General features: G+C 35.9%; 1 pseudogene; it reads left to right on the top strand.

The window, feature by feature from the left end:
* Positions 1-17,295: 17,295 nt before the first annotated feature.
* Positions 17,296-17,770, top strand: LOC138159149 (large ribosomal subunit protein uL11 pseudogene; annotated as a pseudogene).
* Positions 17,771-23,268: the final 5,498 nt, after the last annotated feature.

Here is a 23,268-nt window from a genome sequence, read left to right as displayed (position 1 = left end):
ACTTGGGGTGCTCCTGACTCCAGGGCCAGCACTTTACTCACTGTGCCACCTAGCTGCCCCCAAATTTCTTGAAGATTTTAAGTTAAATATGAATTTCCAATCCATGTCTTTGGAGTGATTTTCTACATTAAAAATTTCCTACTTGGACATCTCCCCCACTCCATCTCTCTTACAAACCTTTAAATACAAGCATGTCACTTAACACATTGAGTGGGGAAATATGATACCAGGGAACTGGAAGTCATAAAAGTTTGGTTGAGTACTCTAAAAAATGTTCCAGAAATGTCTGATAGTGTTAACAGGCATGTTAGCAGACAGAAATGGTATTTCTAGGTATAGAGCACAGAGGTAAATTAATTGGCAGAATACAGAAGTTTAAAAACATTGAAAAGAGTGTTCAGAAGAGGGCAACCAGATTAGTGAAGGACCTTGAATCTGTATTAAATGAGGATCAGTTGAAGTAAATGGAGAAGTATAATAATAACAAAAATCATCATAATATTGATAGTAATAAAATTGGTGAAAAGAAGACTCAGTGGGGACATGCTAGCTCTATTAAAGAGTTTGAAGGGCTGTCATGTTCAAGGGATGAATCCCTGTCAAGGGATGCCTTGTTCTGTTTGAATCCAGAGGGCAGAACTAGCAGCAATAGGTGGATGTTTTCTTTCCCTTCTTTCTGTAAATTTTAGCTTTGTGTTAGGACAAACTTCTTAAAAATGAGACCTTTCCAAAAGTAGACTCCTTTCCTTTGAAAGTTCAGAAGATTGTAGCCATGTAAGTTCAGTGTCTTACTATACTCCTCACTTATTGAAGAGAAAATTAAAACCCAGAAAAGTTTAAATAACTTGCCCAAGGTCACACAAAGAGTGTCAGAGACAGAATATCAACCCAGGTCCTTGGACTTCTGAGCATTGCTCTTTCTATTGTATCATTAGATTCTGCCCTCATTAAAGCAGTGGTTAGCTAACCACTTGTTAAATAAAATAGAGTGAAAATTCTTTTCACGCATGGATTGGACTGAATGATTGCTGAAGTCCCTTCCAAATTGAAATTCCCAAATTACAAATTAAAAGTGTATGATTCAGTGTGACTGTGTAGGCAATAGGAGGTTTGGATGTAGGTTTCACCTGACAGAAGTCCTACCTGGGTTAAGTATGCATGAGCACCCTACTTCCTACTGCCTTCAGACTTTTCAAGGAGGCCAAAAATTTGAAAGTTGCTCCTTATATAGGTGACCTTCTTCTTCATCTTTTTTTAAATACTCTCTGCATATTTGGATCAATTCCTTGATCAAATGTGTAACACTTTGCATTAATATAGAATAAAATATAAACATTCTATTAGATCTTCATTGGAGTATTACCTTGAAAATCCAACTCTGAGAGAGCATGTGTACTTATTATAGACTTTAAACAGTACTGACCTGATAATAAGGGAAATGTAATGCCTTTCAAATGAAAGGAGAAGACATAGTATCATATAGCTAGTGCATTATTGAAAATGGAAACAGATGGGCTAGGACTATCAAACAATAATAGAATTAATTGCTCTTCAGCTTACATATACTTGTTCTTATGAAAAGAACATCAGCCACAGCCCTTTGAGCACTGCTCTAAATGTTTGTGACAGCTGTGAATACCACTGGGCTGTTCTATTCAATAGGGAAATAAGTATCACAAGTGGTTGTAGTGATATGCCACTCTTCAAAATAGTTGCAATTTGTATTAAGAATACTAATATTCAGCACCACTGAAACATCCAACAATAATGGCTTCTGACAGATACAAGGTGAAAGAGAGGAGAAATATGTCTACATTATGAAGCAGAATCCATTTTCTACTTAATGAGGCTTAAATAGCCTTCATACTCTGTATGGAGACTATTTTGTGTTCTTCAGGCATTGTCTTCGTGAGGAGCAACCTCTTTGACACACCCAGCTTAGTAAACATATTAAAAATAAGAAATGACCATGACATGGTCCCAGAGAAGAGAATATAAATTGTTATGATAAAACAAAAGTAATGCTATTTTAAAGTATTGTCTATTTCCATTAAAATAAAAAAAAAGTATTGCACATTTTCACAGTTTGGCTGTTTAATAGTGTGAGAGGGAAAGAGATCTTAAGGAATCTTATAACTAAAAACATTTTTTTTTAAAGCAATCAGTGTTAAGTAACTTGCTCAAGGTTATACGGCCAGTTATTTCTGGGTGTGGTGCTGAGTGTCTGAGACCAGGATTCGATCTCCAGGTCATCCCAACACTGGAGCCGGTGCTCCTACTCGCTGTGCTACCTGGCCGGCCCTAAAAAAAATTTTTTTAAAATGAGCTTTTAAGGCTTACTTGTGGCTCCTGTACATGGCATACTACCTTCTCCTTCAATTCCTTCCCAGAAACCTCTCCTGATATCTTCAGTTGTTGGTGTGCTATTCCCCCAAATTACTTTTAATTTATTCTTTATTCATCTGGTATATACCAACATTTATATATGTTGTTACCCTCCATAGAAGTTTGTTGAGGGCAGATACTGGCTTTGTCTTTATATCTCCAGTACAGTGCCTGGCACAAAATAGATTCATGAAGAATAGAGTTGAAGGGCGTCTCTTTTTCTCATGAAAGACATTTAACATGGTAAAGGGAAATATGCTTAAAAAAGCAATTCTCTAATCATATTTTCCTCTTATGAAGGTGTTATGGGAATGGGAATCTAAGATTTTCCCTGCCCCTAGGCCCTTTGATAGGCTTAAATGACTCTGAGAACCTTCCCAGATTTGAAAATATACTCTACCCCCTAATGGGCTGAATGTGGTCACATGGAGCCTATGATGGGAAGCTTGTGTTTTCAGGAATGCCCACACCTTGTTATTTTGTGATTGCACAGTGGGTCAAGAGGGTAGTGACGTTTTCTGACCCTGAAGAAGGCTATATATGTTAGGTTTTGCTTTGGGGCTTACTTTGAGAAGAGTTGTGCGATTTGAGCAGATGAGACTCTGAGCAGCCGTTGAGCCCCCTGGCTTTGAAAACCCAGATGTTGGTGCTTCCCTCTCTGGTAGCTGACTAGGTATGGATGTAATGGTCAGACAGCTGGAAGCCTGTCTGCTGATCTGTTTCTCTGCTTGTAACTTGTTTGTATTCTCTAAGTTCAGGGTGCTGACCTTTTCCCCCTGAACTAGGTAAATGACATATATTTGATTAAAGCAAGATTGTTAACCCATTTTGAGTTGTTTTTCTTTATAAAAGTAGATCTAAGAGCCTGTGTTGGCAGCCACCCTGGGTATGCTAGGGTGCTTGCTGCTACAGAAAGTAAAACCTTATTGGCTATCCTGGAAATTTCACTGTATTTGTATAACACACAACCAAAACTATTTAAACATTGTCTTAAAGAATGCAAAAAAGTAATGCTTACTTTCAACAAGAGTTCATTTGTTGGTCCTTATTTGTGACTATTATAGGCTCAATGAATGCTTAAGCATGTGGTGGTACCTATATGATATGGTTTATGTTCTCTTTAGGAGTGACTTAAGGGGCATTTGTCACAAAAATCAGAATCTTAGAGTTGGAGGAGCCTCAGATATAATCTAGTCCAATTGCAGTCTAAGTTTCAATCTCTGCTACAGCATTTCTGATAGATGGTCATTTGCCCTTACTTGTAGACTTCACTGCCTCCTGAATCACCATCATTATTCCATATTTTAATTGTTAGAAAGTTTTTTCTCATGTTGAGTAAATAATTGCCTCTCTACATATTGTTCTTTATTCTTCACTTTGAATCCTATCAAAACAAATCTAATGTATATTTCTTTTTGCTTTTTTTTTGAGAAGGGAAGGTAGGGCAATTGGGGTTAAGTGACTTGCCCAAGGTCATATGGCTAGTTTTGTGTTGTGTCCAGGGCAGATTTGAACTCAGGTCCTCCTGACTCCAGGGCCAGTGTTCTATTCACTGCACCACCTAGCCACCCCTGTATATTTCACATAAAATGAGAAAATATTTGTAAAGTACTTTGCAAATCTTAAAACACTACATAAATGCAAATTACCATTATTTCCTCCTCCTCCTCAATTATTATTCATGTGACAACTCTTCAAATTCTTAAAGATAGCCAACATAACAGAACTTCCTCCTCTCTTCTCCCCCCCCAAATCTTTTGCAAGCTAAAAAAGTCCTAATTTTCTTTGATTCTTGTAGACAATTGATTCTCTTGTCTTTCCCATCCTAGTTTGTTGTTATCATTGTGTTCAGTTTTTCAGTCATGTCTGACTCTTCATGATCCCATGGACCATAGCATGCTTTTGAATTCTGTCAAAGTTCATGTTCATTCTTTCCATGACACTATCTATCTCATCTTCTGCCATCCCTTTTTACTTTTGCCTTCAATTTTTCCCAAAATGAGGATCTTTTCCAATGAGTCCTATCTTGTCATTATGTGGCCAAAGTATATAAGTTTTACCTTCAGTATATGACTTTCCAATGAATAATCTGATTTAATTTCTTTAAGTACTGATTGATGTGACCTCCTTGCTCTCCAAGGGACCCTCAGAAGTCTTTTCCAGCACCACAACTCAAAAGCATCAATTCTTTGGCATTCACTTTTCATTTTAATCCAACATTCACAGATATCACTACTGGAAAAACCATAGCTTTGACAGTGAGAACCTTTGTTGGCAAAGTAACATCTCTGCTTTTTTGTATGCTATCCAGATTTGCCATAACTTTTCGTCCAAGGAGTATCTTTTAATTTCATGGCTGCAGTTGCTGCCTGAAGTGATCTTTGGACCCAAGAATATAACTTCCCCTGAATGTACTCCAGCTTAGCAAATGTAATGTCTTCAGCTGTGTACAGTAGCATAGATGTGATGACTTGACATCATCTCTTTTGTTCTGGATATCATGCAGTGTTATATTTGATGCAAAAATTGGTCTGGATGAGTTTTTATAATCCCCCAAGAATATCTTCATTACCTTTACCAAAGTTCTGAACTTTGCTTAATTATAGAGTGGAAGTTATCCTGGATCCAATGGAATATGTGGAGTATAGATTGATTAAACCTAAGGTCAGGCCCCATGACAGGCTTTATGACTGTGTGTTGCCCACAGAGTAGTCAAAGTTCAAAAAGTTTTGTCACCAGGTTAACATTATGAGGATGAGAATTTCATCCCCAGAAACTCTCAAAGACCATCTATTAAATAAGAGGGGGCTATTATTTGCAATGATGGAGGGAACCTTGACATACATGTTTTTATGGATTACTCTCATGCAGTAAATTCATCAGATAATGCCCAACTTCTTGGGATGATTCCCTCCATATTCAATCACTTTGGTATACCTGAAAGAGAGATCTCTAACAAAGTTTATATTCAAAGCATAAGTTTCCTGAGCTCAGGCCACCTCCACACTAAGCAACAGAACAAGATTTCAGTTTTTACAAAGAGGAAAAATTAGTCCACCTATAAAGATATTTCCTATGTAGCCACTAGGCTTTAACAGTCAGAGACCATAAAGTTCAAACCAAGTTTCACTGGAAATTAATATAATCTTCAATATTCTTTGGAAATATGTATAAAAATGTCCAGGAAGGAACATTTAGGTTCCATGGAGTTCCATGGGGAAAAATAGGATAAGATGAGATGATTTATTTTAAGAGGACTTAAGTTGGTGACAGGGAGAGGGGAATGTAGATTTTAAGAAAAGGCAATGTAAGCATGTTAAAAATTGTAGAGAAATGAGAAGTAGAGAATTTGACCAGGAACTTAATTAAATTAATTAAAATTTAATATACAACACAAATATAGAAATAACATAAATATTAAAATTACATTTCAGTTAGTAAAGTTTTCATGACCCATTGTGGTAAGGATTTCTTTATTTCTTGTGTCTGCTTAATTCACATCATATGTTCCAATACCTCATGGGAGTAATCTGAAGCTCAATCAATATGCTCTTATGGACTCTGGAAATTTATAGTGCAGTCATTTGCTGAAGGACACCTCATCTTCCTTCAAGAAGACTTTGAAGAACAGATAAATGGGAATCACCTTAACATTGTGGGGGGATTGGAGTCCATGATTTTTCTCAGTCAGTTCTAGAAAAGAGCATGTTCTAGAACACCTCTTTGAGAAAGTTACTGCAGTCCTTTGATCACCATACTCTAACCCTTGGTCATTATGAGCTATATTATTAAAAAAGGTAGAGAAGATGTGACATGTAAGGAAGAATCTGAGACAGTAGATAGCAGACCATGGGCCAGGTTAGGGATGGGGATCTGTGGCTTTGAGGCCACATGTGGCCCACCAAGTCCTCAAGTGTGGCCTTTTGACTGAGTCCAAATTTCATAGAACAAATCACTTTAATAAAAGGATTTGTTCTGTAAAAGTTGGACTCAGTTAAAAGGCTGCACCCAAGGACCTAGTAGGTCATATGTGGCCTTGAGGCTGAAGGTTCCCCACCTTTGGGCCAGGTTCATTTTCTAGCACTTCTATATCAGTGTTGGTACTCTCTTTTGAAAGAGCTAGCACTAGATTGAAATAGTAACAATTATTAAAATAATAATAATAAAAAATAAAATTAATAGAGATAACAGTAGCCAGCATTTATACTGCACTTTAAAATATGCAAAGTACTATGCAAAAAAATTTTTTTTTTGCTTTTTGGAGGGCAATTGGGGTTAAGTGACTTGCCCAAGGTCACACGGCTAGTTTTTTTTTTGTGTGTGTGTTAAGTGTCTGAGGCCAGATTTGAACTCAGGTCCTCCTGACTCCAGGGCCGGCTCTCTATTCACTGCTCCACCTAGCCACCCATACTATACAAATTTTATCTCATCCAATCTTCACAAGAAAAACTGTGAGGTAGATGATATTATTGTAAATGATGAAACTGAGATAGTGACTTACCTAAGGTCCCACAGCTACTGTCTGAGCCTCATTTGAACTTAAGACTTCCTGACTCCAGGTCCAACTCTATTCATTGTAAGGTCCTAAAGTTCATTTCAAACAATACTTAGGATAAATGGGGGGAAAGCAGGAAACCTCAGAAGGTATGAAGAAGGCACTGAGCAACTCATATGGCTCTACTAGCAGAGAGTAGCAGACCTCCAGAGGGACTCACTTAGGTTATGAGACAGTAGTACTCATTCATTCAAATAAAAATTTAAGTACCCTCCTATGAACAATGTTCTATGGAAGTCACTGAGTGATATAAAAGAAAATTATTGATAACTTCTGTTTTTAAAGCGGTGGTAAGTGGTATTAAAATATATGCACATGTAAATGTAATACAGATTAGTGCATTTATGTATAATAGTAGTATAAGTAAAATGCTATTAGTATAAGAATAAAAAAGACATCACCATTTACTTGAAAGCCTTGCTCAAGAGGCAGCAAATGTTGTTAGTAAATCCTTAGAAATGGTGAACCAGTTGGAAAACAGTGGATCTCAGGTGACTTCAGGGAGATTTTCTCTCTGAAAGGGATTGAGGACAAAATAAATAGATATAAGTGAAGGTAGAATTATTATGATAGAGTTAAGTATTATTAAAATACCTTAGTAACTCAGACTGTGGTGTTTTAAAGTTGAGTATATTCCCTAGGTCTCTAAATTGGGGTTGATGCTAAATAACAAGATAAACTCACACTACCAATCTGAAGACAAACTGTGTCCTTCATGCTAGAAGAACCTAAGGCACAAAGGTTATATTTATTAATTGTGCTGATGGTTCTTCTTCTCTGTGAGGAAAATCACTGGTTTAGTTTCAGTCATTTTTAATCCTGCATCAATTTCAGCTTTCTCTTATATGTGTCCTGAGGATCAAGGATGGTGTTCATATTCTTGCCTTGATGATACAAATCTTTGTTTTTTCCTACAAAACTACAATGAAACACAGAAGAGAGTTGGAAACTCTCAAAATGGAATGAAACCTGATTTTTAACAAAAGGAACTCACTATCTTATTATACCCTAAATGTCATGTGAACTCACATAATATCCAGTGAGAAATAACTCATCATAGTCATGTTTCTGCCTAGCACTTAGTACAGTGCCTGGCATATAGTAGGAACTTAATAAAAGGCTATTGAGGGATTGATTGATTCTGACCTCATCTTCACTATCAATACAGGTGGCACCCATGTTGATTGACCTTGAAGTTCCTCTTTTCCCCTGTTCAATATTTCCTTTTCTCCTGTAGATTTTTCTTCAGAATTCCACATCAGAATTTAACAAACTTAAGAGGAATGGTGCCATGCTGATCATGTCCATTTGGTTGAGTGTTCTGTGTTGCCTACTCTCCTTTAGATTGCTCCTTCTTGCTCCTTCAGGATTTCTTTTTTGGTAAAATTATCTCATTTCATCACTTGTCTTGAAAAAAGCAATAATGTAACTATGAAGAAAACACAAATAATGCTTTAGTGTTTTACTATAGCATAATTCACAAAGTACTGATTTTTTTTTTCATTTAGAGCAAACTATAAAGTTGTGTTCATTAAAGCAGAGGTGGGCTCTAAGGACTGCATTACTCAGCTTACATTTGACAAAATTGTTTTTTTAATAAACCTAGGAAAAAAAGACATCATGTTCAGCAATTTCCTAACTTTCTATATTTGATAGATATTGTTTCTCTCTTCCTCTTAGTGAGAGCTAATCATGCTTACCAGTAATTTTCTGTCTCATTATGTTCAATATTGTCTATTATATGCATATAATAGACACTGTTGAATGTAATTATATATTATGCTACATGTATGTTATCTATAATAGATATTATTGAATGTAATTATATTATAATAATATATAGTATATAATATGTTATAGACACTGTTGAATATATAGCAGAAAATTATAGGTCAGTATGACACTTATTAAGAGGGGGAGGAGGACAGAAATAGCTATGAAACATAGCAAGTTAGTGTGTAAAGAAATTGCTGAACATGATGCCTTTTCTCTAGGGTTATTAAAAATCAATTAAAAGTCAAATGTTAGCTGAATAAATGCAATTCTAAGAGCCAACCTCTGCTTTAATGAAGACAATTTTACAGCTTGCTCTAAATGAAGAAAACATCAGTACTTTGTGAATTATGCTATAGGAAAACACTAAAGCATCATTTGTATTTTCTTCAAAATAGTGCATTTATTGTTATTTAGAATTAGCATTATATATCACAATGTATGTATTTGTATCTATCTATCTCTATGTTCCAGACTTATGAGGTCAATGGTGTAGAGAACTTACAGTGAATAAACCCAATGACAATTTATAAACAATCAATAAATGTTCTACAAAATCCATTCTTAGGAAATTGCCTAGCAGCATTGAGAGGCTAAATGCTGTTTTAATGTATCGCATTAGATATTAGTACTTGTTATATTAGTAAGCAGTAACAACACCAATGGTAAAATTATTCCAGGAAGATAGGGATAACTTAACATAATGAAAACTATAAACATAATTGATTATATCAATAATAAAAGTAGCAAAAACAATATAATAATATCAATAGCTGCAGAAAAAGAATTTGATAAAGTACACCTATTTCTATTAAAATGCTTGAAAGCATAGGCATAAATAGACTTTTCCTTAAATTGATAAGAAGCATTTACTTTTAGCAAATATTATTTGTAATGGGGATAAGCTAGAAGTCTTCCCAGTTGCATCAGGCATGAAACAAAAATGCTCACTGTCACCAATACTATTCAGTATTGTATTGAAAATCTTGGCAATAGATAGAAGAGAAGAAAAAGAAATAGAAGGAATCAGAATAGGGAATGAGGTAATAAAACTACCTCTTTTTTTGCAGATGATATGATATGATATACTTGTAAAATCCCAAAGACTCAACTAAAAAGTTAATTGAAATAACTAATAATTTTAGAAAAGTAGCAAGATATAAGATAAACCCACATCAATCATCAGCATTCCTATGTATTACCAAAAGTACCCTGCAGGAAGAAATAGCTAGAGATATTCCATGTAAAATAATTCTAGAAAGTATAAAATACCTGGGAATACACCTACCAAAACAAATCCAGGATCTATACGAACAAAACCATAAAAAAAATTTGGACATGATTAAAATCAGATTTAAATAAATGGAGAAATATTATTTGTTCATTGGTAGGCAGGGCCAATATATTAAAAATGACAACTTAACCAAAATTAATCTATATAATCAATGCCATCCCAATTAAATTAAAAAACATATTTTACAGAGTTAGTAAAATAATAAAATTCACTTGGAAGAACAAAAGGTCAGTAATATTAAAGGAACTAAGAGGAAAAAAAATGTAAAGGATGGTTTAGTAGTACCAGGTTTTAAAGTATAATATGAGGCAGTAATTATCAAGACTATCTGATACTGACTTAAAAATAGAAAGATAGATCAGTGGAACAGAGTAGAAATATAATTTACAGTAGCAAACAAGTATAGGTACCCAGTGACTGACAAGTGCAAAGATTTAAATTTTGGGGATAAAAGCTCATTGTTTGATAAAAATTTTTGGAAAACTAGAAAACAATCTGGCAGAAATTGGGCATAGACCAATATTTTACACCATTTACCAAGATAAGGTCAAAATGGATACATGACCTAGATATAAAGCAAGATATTATAAGAAAATTTGAAGTATATGGAACATATTACCTATCAGACTTATGGATAGATGAACAATTTATGGACAAAGAAGAGATAAAGAGTTGTGAGATATAAAATGGATAATTTTGATTAAATTAAATTAAAAAGTTTTTGTATAGATACAACAAATGTAGCAAAAATCAGAAGGAAAGCAAAAAAGTGGGAAATTTTTTAATAGACAATTTCTCAGATAAAAGTCTCATTTATCTAATTTATAAGGAACTTTTTCAAATTTGTAAGAGCACAAATCATTCCCCAATTGATAAATGGTCAAAGGATATAAACAGGCAATTCTCTGATTAAGAAATCAAAACCGTTTATAGTCATATAAAAATGCTTTAAATCATTATTGATTAGAGAAATGCAAATTAAAACAACATTGAGATATCATATTACATCTATCTCATTGGCTAAAATGATAGAAGGAGAAAATGACAATGTGGGAGGGGACATGGAATAGTTGGAACCTTAACTCATTCTTAGTGGATTTGTGAATTGATCCACCCATTTTGCATAGAGATTTGGAATTATGTTCAAAGAGTTATCAAACTACTTATAGACTTTTACCTATCCATACCACTATTTGGTCTGTTTCCTAAGAAGACAAGGGAAAATGGAAAAGAATCTACATGTTCTAAAATATTTATTACAGTTGTCTTTGTTGTGGAAAAGAACTGGAAATTATAGGTATGCCCATCAATTGGGGAGTGGTTAACCAAATCATGATATATGTTCATGATGGAATATTAAATTGACATAAAAATGATGAGTTCAATGATTTCAGGAAAGCATGGAGAAAGCTACATGAAATAATGAAGAGTGAAATGAGCAAAAACAAGAGATCATTGTATACTGTAACAGTGGTATTGTTTTAAGAACAACTTTTGAGTTTTTTTCAACCCACAAACACTAAAGACAGCTTAAAAGGTCAGTGGGAAAACTCTGTGGGATCTGGGTAAAAGAGGAACACAGTTTGGCTGGGGTCTGATCTCAGAGGTCAGAGGTGGCAGAGATAGCAGCACTGGCAGCAGCGGCAGTGGCAGCAGTGGCTGCTTCTGGAGCTCTAGGCCCACAGACACCGGGGCATCAAGAGGCAGATACAAACCCCTTGAAGCCTGGGACAGTAGACCCACTTCCACCCACACCCCCACTGGAAGCAGAGTCCTACCTTGACAACGAGTTAGAAAGTAAAGTATATGGTTGGGAAAATGAGCAAACATTGTAAAAAAAACCCTCAGACCATACAATCTTACTTTGGTGACAAGGAAGACCAAAACACACAATGAAAAGAAGACAACAAAGTCAAAGCTTCTACATCAAAAACCTCCAAGAAAAATATGAATTGATCTCAGACTATGGAAGAGCTTAAAAAGGATTTTGAAAATCAATTAAGAGAAGTAGAGGAAAAATTGGGAATAGAAATGAGAGTGATGCAAGAAAATCATGAAAATGAGTCAACATGTTGTTAAAGGAACCCTCCCCCCCCAAAATACTGAAGAAAATAGCACCTTGGAAAATAGACTAACCCAAATGGCAAAAGAGATCCAAAAATCCAATGAGGAGAAAAACATCTTAAAAAGCAGATTGGCCAAATGTAAAAGGAGGTCCAAAAGCTCACTAAAGAAAATAATTCTTTAAAAAATTAGAATGGAGCAAATGGAAGCTAATGACTATGAGGAATTAAGAAATTATAAAAGAGAACCAAAAGAATGAAAAAAAGAAAAGACAATGCAAAATATCTTATTGGAAAAAAACACTGACCTGAAAAGTAGATCCAGGAGTGTAGCAGCAAGCACCCCAGTGTCCCCAGGGTGGCTGCTCACACAGGTTCTTAGATCTGCTTTGATAAAGGAAAGCAACTCAAAATGGGTTAACAAGCTTACTTTAATCAGTCAGACATATATCGTTTACCTTGTTCAGGGGAAAAAGGTCAGCACCCTGAACTTCAAAATATACAGGCAGAATTATCAAGACAGAAATAGATCAAGTAGACAGCTTTCCAAACTGTCCAACCATTACATCCATACCAAATCAACATCTGGGTTTTTCAAAGCCGGGGGGCTCTGGACAATGGCTTCCCAGAATCCAGATCAAATCACAGAACACTTCTCAAAGTGAGCCCCAAAACAAAGCTACACATCAGGGCTTATATAGCCTTCTCCTGGCTCAGAGAATGTAACAACCTTCTGGACCCACTGGCCAATCAAGAAGTATCTACAGAAAAACAAGCCTCCCACCCCAGGCTCCAGGTGCACTTTAGCCTAGGGGCAGGGAAGATCTTACAAATTTACATTCCCATTACAAGGAGGGAGAATTTAAAAATTATTGGACTACCTGAAAGCCATGATCAAAAAAAGAGCCTAGATATCATCTTTCAAGAAATTATCAAGGAAAACTGCCCTGATATTCTAGAACCACAGGGTAAAATAGAAACTGAAAGAATCCACTGTTTACCTCTGGAAAGAGATCCCAAAAGAAAACTCCTAGGAATATTGTAGTAAAATTCCAGAGTTCCCAGGTCAAGGAGAAAATAATGCAAGCAGTCAGAAAGAAACAATTCAAGTATTGTAGAAATACAGTCAAGACAACATAAGATCTAGCAGCTTCTACATTAAGGGATCAAAGGGCTTGGAATATGATATTCTGGAGGTCAGGGGAGCTAGGATTAAAACCAAGAATCATATATCCAGCAAAACTGAGTAAATACTTCAGGGGAAAATATGGGCATTCAATGAAATAGAGGACTTTCAAGCATTTTTGCTGAAAGGGCCAGAACTGAATAGAAAAATTGACTTTTAAATACAAGAATCAAGAGAAGCATGAAAAGGTAAACAGGAAAGAGAAATCATAAGGTTTTTATTAAAGTTGAACTGTCTACATTCCTACATGGAAAGATGATATTTGTAACTCATGAGACCTTTCTCAGTATTAGGGTAGTTGGAGGAAATATTTATCTGTCTGTCTTTCTAGATAGATGGATTAGATAGATAGATGGATAAACAGACAGCAGACAGACAGACAGACAGACAGACAGACAGACAGACAGACAGACAGATAGATAGATAGATAGATAGATAGATAGATAGACAGATAGATAGATAGATGGATGGAAGGATGGCACAGGGTAAGTTAAGTATGAACACATGATATCTAAAAAGTAAAATTAAGGAGAGAGTAATATATTGGCAGAAGAAAAAGGGAGAGATGGAATGGGGTCAATTTTCTCACATAAAAGAGACAAGATAAAGGTTTCCCAATGGAGGGGTAGAGAAGGGGGTGTGATAGGGAATGAATGAACCTTAGTTTCATAGGATTTGGCTTAAAGAGGGAATGACATGTACATTCAATTGGGAATCTTACCCTATAGGAAAGTAAGGGGAAAAGGGATAAAGGGGCAGGGGGAGGAAAGATAGAAGGGAGGGCAGATTGGGGGAGGGGGTAGTCAGAAGCAAATACTTTTGAAAAAGTTCAGGGTCAAAAGAGAAAAATAGAATAAGTGGGGAATGGGATAGGATGGAGGGAAATATAGTTAGTCTTTTATAACAGTATTATAGAAGTATTTTGAATAACTACACATGTATAACCTATATTGAATTGTTTGACTTCTCAATGAGGGTGGGTGGGGAGGGAAGAAGGGAGAGAATGTGGAACTCAAAGTTTTAAAAACACTAGTTAAACTTGTTTTTACATGCAACTGAGAAATCAGATATATAGCCAGAGGTATAGAAATCTATCTTGCTCTTACAGAAAGTAAGGAGGAAGAGGATAAAAGGGGTGTGTATGATAAAAAGGAGGGCAGCCTGGTAGAAGGGGAAATCAGAATGCATGCCATCTTGAGATGGGCGGGGTAGGGGAGGGATGAGGAAAAATTTGGAACTCAAAATCTTGTGGAAATGAATGTTGAAAACTAAAAGTAAACAAATAAACAAAGAAAAAAAAGAACAACTTTGAGCAACTAAGTCTTTTTGACTGTTATAAATACCCAAATTAATCTCCAAGATCTTATGAAGGAAAATACTGTTTGAATCCAGAAAGGAATAGTGCTGTGGTTTAGGAAATGATGAGTTGATTTAGAAAAAAACATAGAAAGACTTGGACTTATGAAGGAAGATGCTATCCACCTTCAGAGAAACAGATGATAAGAGGAAATAAGGTCTTACATATGTGTATGAATATATAAGCATATCTATGTGTATTCATATCTATATCTATGTGTATGCATATATATATATATATATATATCCATGCTTAACTGTAGCCTTCTTTAGGCAGAGGGTAGGGAGAAGAAAAAATGAAGTAAAAAGTACACAACCGAGAACAAAGGAAAACCAGCAAGGAAGCAAAGAAAAGGTAGGCAGCTTTGAAAATAACATGCAATATTTATTATATAGGTTTTCTTGAAATGGAAATTTGTTGTTTTATATTGAATCCTTTCTTGTGTTCTGCTGTGTTCATAACACTGTTTTTATTTTCTTTTTTCACTTTGTATTTAAGTAGAAAATTAAAAAAAATACAAAAAAAGAATTGAGAATTCAGGATTGAAATTGACACATTGCCATGGAAGTTGCTTTTTCTTTCATTCATTTTTATTCTAAGTCTGCTGTATGACATAAGGAGATCATTCATCTCCTTTTCTTCCTTGTTTTGGAAGACTGGTATGACAATAGATTTTTTTTTCTGTTTTTGTCAAGATAAACTTGTAACAATTAATTAGTTCTGAATGTAGAAATTACATAACCAGGAACAGAAATATCAACATTTCTTGCCAAGGCACAGTTATCATTCTAATTTGGCCTCACACAGCAGGTGACATTGTTTGACACAGACATTTTCCTTGGGAGTCGGAGTTGAGCATCTCATTATTTTTACAACAAGGAGCTTACCAGCCTTTGTCCAGTATCAAGTGAGACCCTTTTTTTAAAGGATAATTAACAGCATTGCAGTATTCAATCTGCCATGTGCTTAATTTTCAATGCAAGTCAGAATCATTAAGAATATATCTCTCTTGTTATAAGAAAGGCATTTAATAATTCCTCATAAATGTTCAGAGCAGATACTGCTCATAAATCCAACCTCTGCCACTTCTGTGATGGAGATATCCAAAGAATGGACTGCATATTGTAATTTATGTTTACATGGACTTAGGTGTTGAAGCTGTTTCACTGGGTTCTGTTGAGGGAAAAATGAAAATTGATTAGATATGGATAGACATTTATGGATAGACATTTAAACAAGAATAAACCAGGATAAAAAAGTGAAGTAGTAGATGGAGAATCTGCTTGAGATTCAGAAAGACCTGAGTTCAAATCATGCTTTGATAACTGCTGCTTATATGACCCAAGGAAAGTTATTTGTACCCCAGACAATCCTAAGACTATAAATTGCTTAGTAGTTAAAGATGTGCATTGATAGGAGGAGGTTTCTCACTAGAATTTCCCTCTACCAATTAAATCACAAATTTCAATCCCCTCCCCAGAAAAATCAGAGACCATTAAATATGAACTTTATTTATATGTTAGTGAAAATTGATTTTCATGCATATCACATAAAATGGGTGTAGGTACATGATAATATTTTTGAGAAAGAGTTTGATTAGCTTTTTGTTGGGCAATTCCAAAAAAAAAGTTGTCTCATCATCAAGTGCTAATAGGAGAAATATTAAGCATATCCTTTCCACAACACAATAACTATTATAATGAATAAGAGGACTTGAAGAATAGATTCAGATTGAAATGGAGACTATATAATATAATTCAAAAGCATAAGAGGCCAAAAAACAATGAAATTATAAATAAATTATCAAAGAAGATGACAACAGTGAGGCAATTATATCTCTAAAAACTTTCATCAATAAAAGATAAAAAAAGAGAAATTTGAATTGAGTATTAACTAAAAATTTCTCCCAAAAGGAACAAACCCAAATCAGTTCCAAAAAATGGGAAAAAAAGATGAAAAACAAATTGAAAACAAAAAATCCATTGTCAATAAATGAAACCAGGAGCTGTTTTTCTTAAATCATGAATCAAGTAGGAAATCATTATGTAATTTGATCAGAAAAGGAGAGGAAAACCAAATTGCCCCAAATCAAAGATGAAAAAGGAGATTTCAGAAGCACCAAGCTAAAATAAAGGAAATTGTTGATAATTGTAATTGTCCAATTATACACCAATAAATCTGATCATTCACATTAAATAGGTGAATACTACAGAAAAATATAATACTTGAACATAACAAAGATGTTAACCTAGTTTCAGAAAAAAAGACATTTAATGCCCATAAATGCAATAACACAATCCCAAAGAGGGGAAAACCACCTCAGATCCATATGGATTTTAAAGTAAATTATATCAAACATTTAAAGAACACCGAACTCTGATATTATATAAGTTGTTCTTTATGTGACATACAGTCCTGATATTTGATAAGCAGAAAAAGAAAACCATGAACAAAAGCATCAAAGTAGCATAAATATTGATTAAAATATTGGCAATGAAGTTATAGCATCACACTTCAAATTTCATTCATTATGATAAGTTTTGGTGTATATTAAGAATACAAGATTTTTGGCTTCCAGCTTGTGGTGGTGAAGATGCAACTTCTTTCGTTCATCTCGAATCCGGGTTCTGCAGACACTGGCAGCACCCTGCAGCATCCAGGCCATTCACCTTCGTTGCCATTATGCCACCCAAGTTTGACCCAAATGAAATTAAAGTCTTGTTTTTAAGGTGCACTGGTAGTGAAGTTGGTGCCACATCAGCTCTGGCCCCCAAAATTGGTTGCTTGGGTTTTTCTTCCAAAAAGTTTGGTGATGACATTACCAAGGCAACCGGTGACTGGAAAGGGCTAAGGATCGCAGTGAAGCTTACCATCAAGAACAGACAGGCCCAGATTGAGGTTTTGCCTTCTGCCTCAGCCTTGATCATTAAAGCCCTAAAAGAACCTCCTTGGGACAGAAATAAGTAGAAAAATATTAAACACAATGGAAACATCAGTCTTGATGAGATTGTCAACAGATGAGGCACCAGAGCTCTCTGGAACCATTAAAAAGATACTTAGGACAGCCCAGTCAGTGGGCTGCAACATTGATGGCTGACATCCTCATGATGTCATTGATGACATCAATAGTGGTGCAGTTGAATGCCCAGTAAGTTAAAAGCTACAAAGGAGACAATTGCAATAAATTTAACATTTGACAAAAAAAAAAAAGAGAATACAAGGTTGGTTCAGTAATCAAGAAACCTAGAGACATAATAGATCATATTAATAAAAAAAATCATGATTTTGTAAATGAAGAAAATCCTTTTGCCAAAACACAGTACTTATTCATATTAAAGACAGTAAACATCACAGTGTTCAGGCTTTTTGTCTTATAATGTTCTAGGAGACCTATGATCCTTTGGTCTTCAATTTCAGCATATTTTGCTTGTATAGTGAGCTTATTTTCTTTTAATGTTATTGCTATGTTTTGTTTCTCCTCTAAGTTTTCCTTATCTTCTGTGTATTTATATCTCTAATCTATTGCTCTTCTTTTTATTTCTTTGGTGAGGCTTGCCATTCAAATTTTTCTATTCTATTCATTAATGAGTTGTGTAGGGCAAAAATTCTGCTCTCACAGTTCTCATTTATTTTTTAAACCACTCAGGCATAGAGTGTTGTGGTTCCATGTTCACCTCAGATTTCACATGGACTTCAGTCTTATCAAGTGTTGGTTCATTTTCTTTTGTTTTGCAGTGTTCATTCATTGATGCTTGAACTCAGTTACTAGATCTGGAGGCCATATTTCCTTCTGTTGTTACTGATTTTACTGTTGATTTATCTGTTTATGTTTCAGGTCTTTGAGTTTTCTTCTTGAAATCTTTGGTACTTTCAGGCTTTTTTTTTCTCCCCTTATTTTCCTCATGACTCACTTCCTGACTCCTTCTCTCTGATTATGGTTTCTTTGGAGACTAGATCTCAAAACTCTTCACTCTTCTCCCACATTAGACAATTCAGCTTAGGTCTCTGCCCCAGCCGACTTTTCAGTGATCAGAACTGGCCTTATCTGGGTGTTATACCAGTAGGTCAGAACTTTGCAGCACTGGTGCATCCAGGTTGCCATCCTTAGCAGGCTTTTGCTTCCGAAGGGCTGTGATCAAGACAGATGTTAAGGCGCAAGCAAATTTCCACAGTCTTGAGGTGGGATCTCCATGGCACTAGAAAGAAGGAGGGAAGGAATGTAGTACAGCGTAGGTTCTGAGATAAGCCTGGATCATGTCCTTGTGTTTACTAGTGTAGCTTTGCTATTGGTAGTATGCGAGATGGGGAAGGAGTGCTGAGTAAGGTCAGGGTCAGTGAGCATCAGTTCCTGGGCTTCGGTTTTTTTTTACCATCTTTTGGAATGTAGGTGTCTTAGACTATGAAGATCACTAAAGTTGCTTTGGCACATAATTTCTGTTTTGGAGAGATTTGAGAGGTTATGAGGATCAGAGAAAATGTATGATACATAATCTTGTTGCTAATTGACAGTAAACATCATAGGAATAAATGGGTCTTTCCTTACTATGAAGCAATATCTATCAAAGAAGAGAGCTAACATCGTCCTTGAACAGCTAGATGGTACAGTGGATAGAGTGCTGGGCCTGGAATCAGAAGATTCATCTTCTTGAGTTAAAATCTGGTCTCAGACACTTACTACCTGGGTTACCTTGGGCAAGTCACTTAACTCTGCCTCGGTTTCCTCATCTGTCCAAAAGAGCTGGAGAAGGAAATGGCAAACCACTTCAGTACCTTTGCCAAGAAAACCCCAAATGGGATCATGAAGAGCTGGATATGACTGAAAATGACTGAATAACAATCCTTAAAGGGAAATGATAGAAAATTTTTCTTGTTTTGTTTTTCTTTTTGCTTTTTGGAGGGGGGAAGGTAGGGAAATTGGGGTTAAGTGACTTGCCTAAGGTCACATGGCTAGTTTTGTGTTAAGTGTCTGAGGCCAGATTTGAACTCAGGTCCTCCTGACTCCAGGGCCAGTGCTCTATCCACTGCACCACCTAGCTGTCCCCAGAAGTTTTTTCTAGTAGGAAATATATATGGTCTCTCCTTTCCAGGTACTATACATCCCAGGAAGAAAGAGAAAATGAAATCTTATCAGAAGTGGCCCACCAGGGACAGTCATTTAGAATTACCACTCAGAGAGATGCAGAGCTTTATCCATTCAGGTTCCTCTTACATAGATAAGAAATAATTTCCTACCTCAATGAGTTTACTATGTGGTAGAGAAATGATTGAAGTATATAAGTTACAAAATGAGCTACTGAAAATATGAGATTAGATAAAGTTAACAAGTGAGAGAATATATAGAGAAAAAAAGTTTGGTGGTGAAAGGAAGAGAGCTAGAATAATATTTTCATGGTCCAGATGATGCCCTCTTGAGTTAGAACAATTTAATCCTTCACTTCTCAGCTATAATAGTAGTTTGGAAAAAAGTCATCTCCAAGTTAGATGATTTATTGGCATCATAAAGACACAGCTTTGTTGTCATTCAGTCGTTTTCACTCATATCCAACTTATCATCATCCCATTTGATGTTTTCTTTTTTTTTTAAAGCAACTGGGATTAAGTAACTTGCCCAAGGTTACATGGCTATTTTTTTGTGTGGGTGTTAAGTATCTGAGGCCGGAACTGATCCTGGGTCCTCTCGACTCTGGGGCCAGCGTTCTTACTCACTGCACCACCTAGCCGCCCCAATTTGATATTATCTTGTCAAAGATACTGAAGTGGCATGTTATTCCTTCTACAGTTTATTTTACAGATGAGCAAATTGAGTTAAACAGGATTAAGTGACTTGCCCAACACATCTAGTAAGTGTCTGAGGCTGGATTTGAACTCAGATCTTCCTGACTCCAGGCATGTTGCTCTGTCCTGTAGTTGCCTACTAGATACAGCATAAGTCACAATTAATAGATTTTTAGGAGTCTGCTTTTCCAACTCTACCTTCATGTCTTCCACTGATTTAGCAACAGTCATCTATCTGCCTGGCAATATTCTGGGTCAAATATTCTCTGAAAAATAAAGTCACATGGTCCAGAAGCACCCACTGTATCAAGACTATAATACCTCCAATATTTTTAGGGCCAGTGCTTTTTCCATTTCTGGTGTCTTTATGTCAATGATCAATAGGTAATTTGATAGGTTGAACTTCCCTGTCATAGGCCCTAATCTAGATCTGACAATGACCAGAGAAGAATGGAAATGTCTGAGAAAGAATTAAATCACCTGTTTGGTTTAGTCCTAAAATGCCTGTCATAGCAATAAGAAATGAGAAAATAACATTGTAATGTAATGCCAAGCAAAGGCAACTTCCCAGGTTCAAAATACCAGCATAGGTGCTCTCTATTTTATTCAGTGACAAACCAAGAACAGAGAAGATTAAAACATGACATCATTCAAAATACAGCATTTACTAAGTGTGATTAAATAATCTCCAAGTACTACCCCACCCCAGGACCTTCCAATCATTCAATCAATTACAAAGTCCCTGTTCTAAATACTTCTCCACCCCTAGGCTATACCTTAATTAAGTCCACCACAAAGCCCCTCTTCTCAAATGGAGATTAGTTTCCAAACATAAGGTCAAAAGTTCCCCACCCCTGGATCACAATTGAATCTACCCCAGAGTTACATCAAGTTTAAACACAGCACTTAATACCCAAATGGAGCTCTTTTCTTCATCTTGACAAGAGGCAAGTTCTCAGCAATCTTAGTTCCTGGGGAGACAAGGCTTAGCAAAGCCACAAGATACATTGCCAGTCCCTTCATGAATTTATCCTCTGTCTGTAGAACAGTCCTAGAACCCCTGAACACATTAGCAAAGCCCTCTCCCAGGATTTCTGTAAACATACAACAAGAAAATCCTTCTTCAGGGCTTCTGAACCAACAGAAAGGCTCCCAGACCCCTGCAACAACAGCACTGTCCTTCACCAGTGGACAGTATTCATTCTGTCTGCAGGACAGTCTCCAGACCCCTGCAACAACAGCACTGTCCCTCACCAGTGGACAGTATTCACTCTCTGTCTGCAGGACAGTCTCAGGCCTTCTTAGCGAACAGCCAGGTTCCAGGACTTCTTCAACAAAAGGACTGTCTTTCACCAGTGGACAAATCTGGCAAAACAACATCAAAACAGACAGACAAAGTACCAGCAAAACAGCCATGTCTCCTCAGTCCTTGGCAGCTCAGGGGGCAGGTCTCAAAAGTCCAGGGCAATTCAAAGTGGCCACCAGCAATTCTCTTAGTCTCTCTCTCTCTCTCCACGAGGTGCTGCTTCCAAAAAGATCTTCTGCCTCTCTCTAGTGTCTCTCCAAATCTACATCACCAGCTCCTCCCAGTTCAGGACTCTCCCCTCACATCAACAAGCCCATCCCACAGGTGGGATTAACAAGCTCTGGGTTTTAACATAATCAATTTCAAAACCAAGCCAATACAGGGGAATCTTTAATTGCCATTACTATCACAAACATAGGCAAAGATAAAACAAAATTCTCAATATTCATACTTGATACAATCATTTATTTGGAGTAGAGCAATTCAAGTAAAAAAAAAAACCCAACAACACTGAAACAATAAGTTCAGTAAAGTGTCAATATATAAGATATCCCACATAATCATTATGGAAATACAACTTAGAAGAGGAGATAGAAAAATAAATTTCATTCAAAATAACTACAAAGTGTACAAAACACCAGGAAGTTCAGTAACCAAGAAACACTTAGAACTTTTATGAATGCAAATATAAAAAAATATTTATAGAAATAGAAGAATCATGATAAGAGAGAATTTGATTGTTCAAGATTGAGTCAAGCCAACAGAGCATAAATGATACTATCTAAATTAATTTACACGTTAGCATCATACAATCCTATAGGGTTTGCTTTATAGATCTCAATAAGAATAGCAAAATTTATTGGGAGGATTTCAAATAAAATCTTAAAATAGAAAAAGTGATCAATAGAACAGATTAGGTAAAAAAATATCCAGAAACAACTGACAATGCTAGTATGGTGTTTAATAAATCCAAGGATGCCAACTACATCTGTAAGGATTTATTATTTGACAAAAACTTATAGATAAAATGGAGAGCAGTCTGGCAGAAATTGAGTTTAACCCATTATTTTATGCCATTTACTATAATAAACTACAAGTAGATAAATGATCTCACTATAAAAGGTCATATTAACAAGCTAGAGGACCAAATAAATAAACGGGATACAAATCTAAAGTGGCCAATATGTTAAAAATTACTTACCTATTTGATTATGGTTGTTTGTTGGAAGAGAAGGCTCCTGTGAAGTAGAGGGGAGCATTACTGAGTAATGATAGAGATGCCAAAAAAAAAAAAAAAGATGTGATCATGCCTTACTGTATTTTCAATCCAGTCCCAGAAATCAATGCCATGACAAATATACATAAATGATTGTTGGGGCAGCTAGTTGGCATAGCAGATGGAACAGTGGCCCTGGAATCAGTTTAAACTTGACCTCAGATGATTACTAGCTGTGTGACCCTGGGTAAGTCACTTATCTCCAATTGCCTCCAAAACCCAAACCTTCCTTTCTTACCAGTGTCACTGATGTCTGAAATTCCATCATTAGTGTTTTATTCCCCTGGGTAAGAGGAAT

The sequence above is a fragment of the Petaurus breviceps genome, unplaced genomic scaffold, assembly GCF_028583685.1.
Source record: "Petaurus breviceps papuanus isolate PSGF00001 unplaced genomic scaffold, PetGlider_PUasm1.0 175, whole genome shotgun sequence".
NCBI lineage: Eukaryota > Metazoa > Chordata > Mammalia > Diprotodontia > Petauridae > Petaurus > Petaurus breviceps.
The sequence above is the reverse complement of the archived record's forward strand: the minus strand, read 5'-3'. Positions and strand labels throughout refer to the sequence as shown.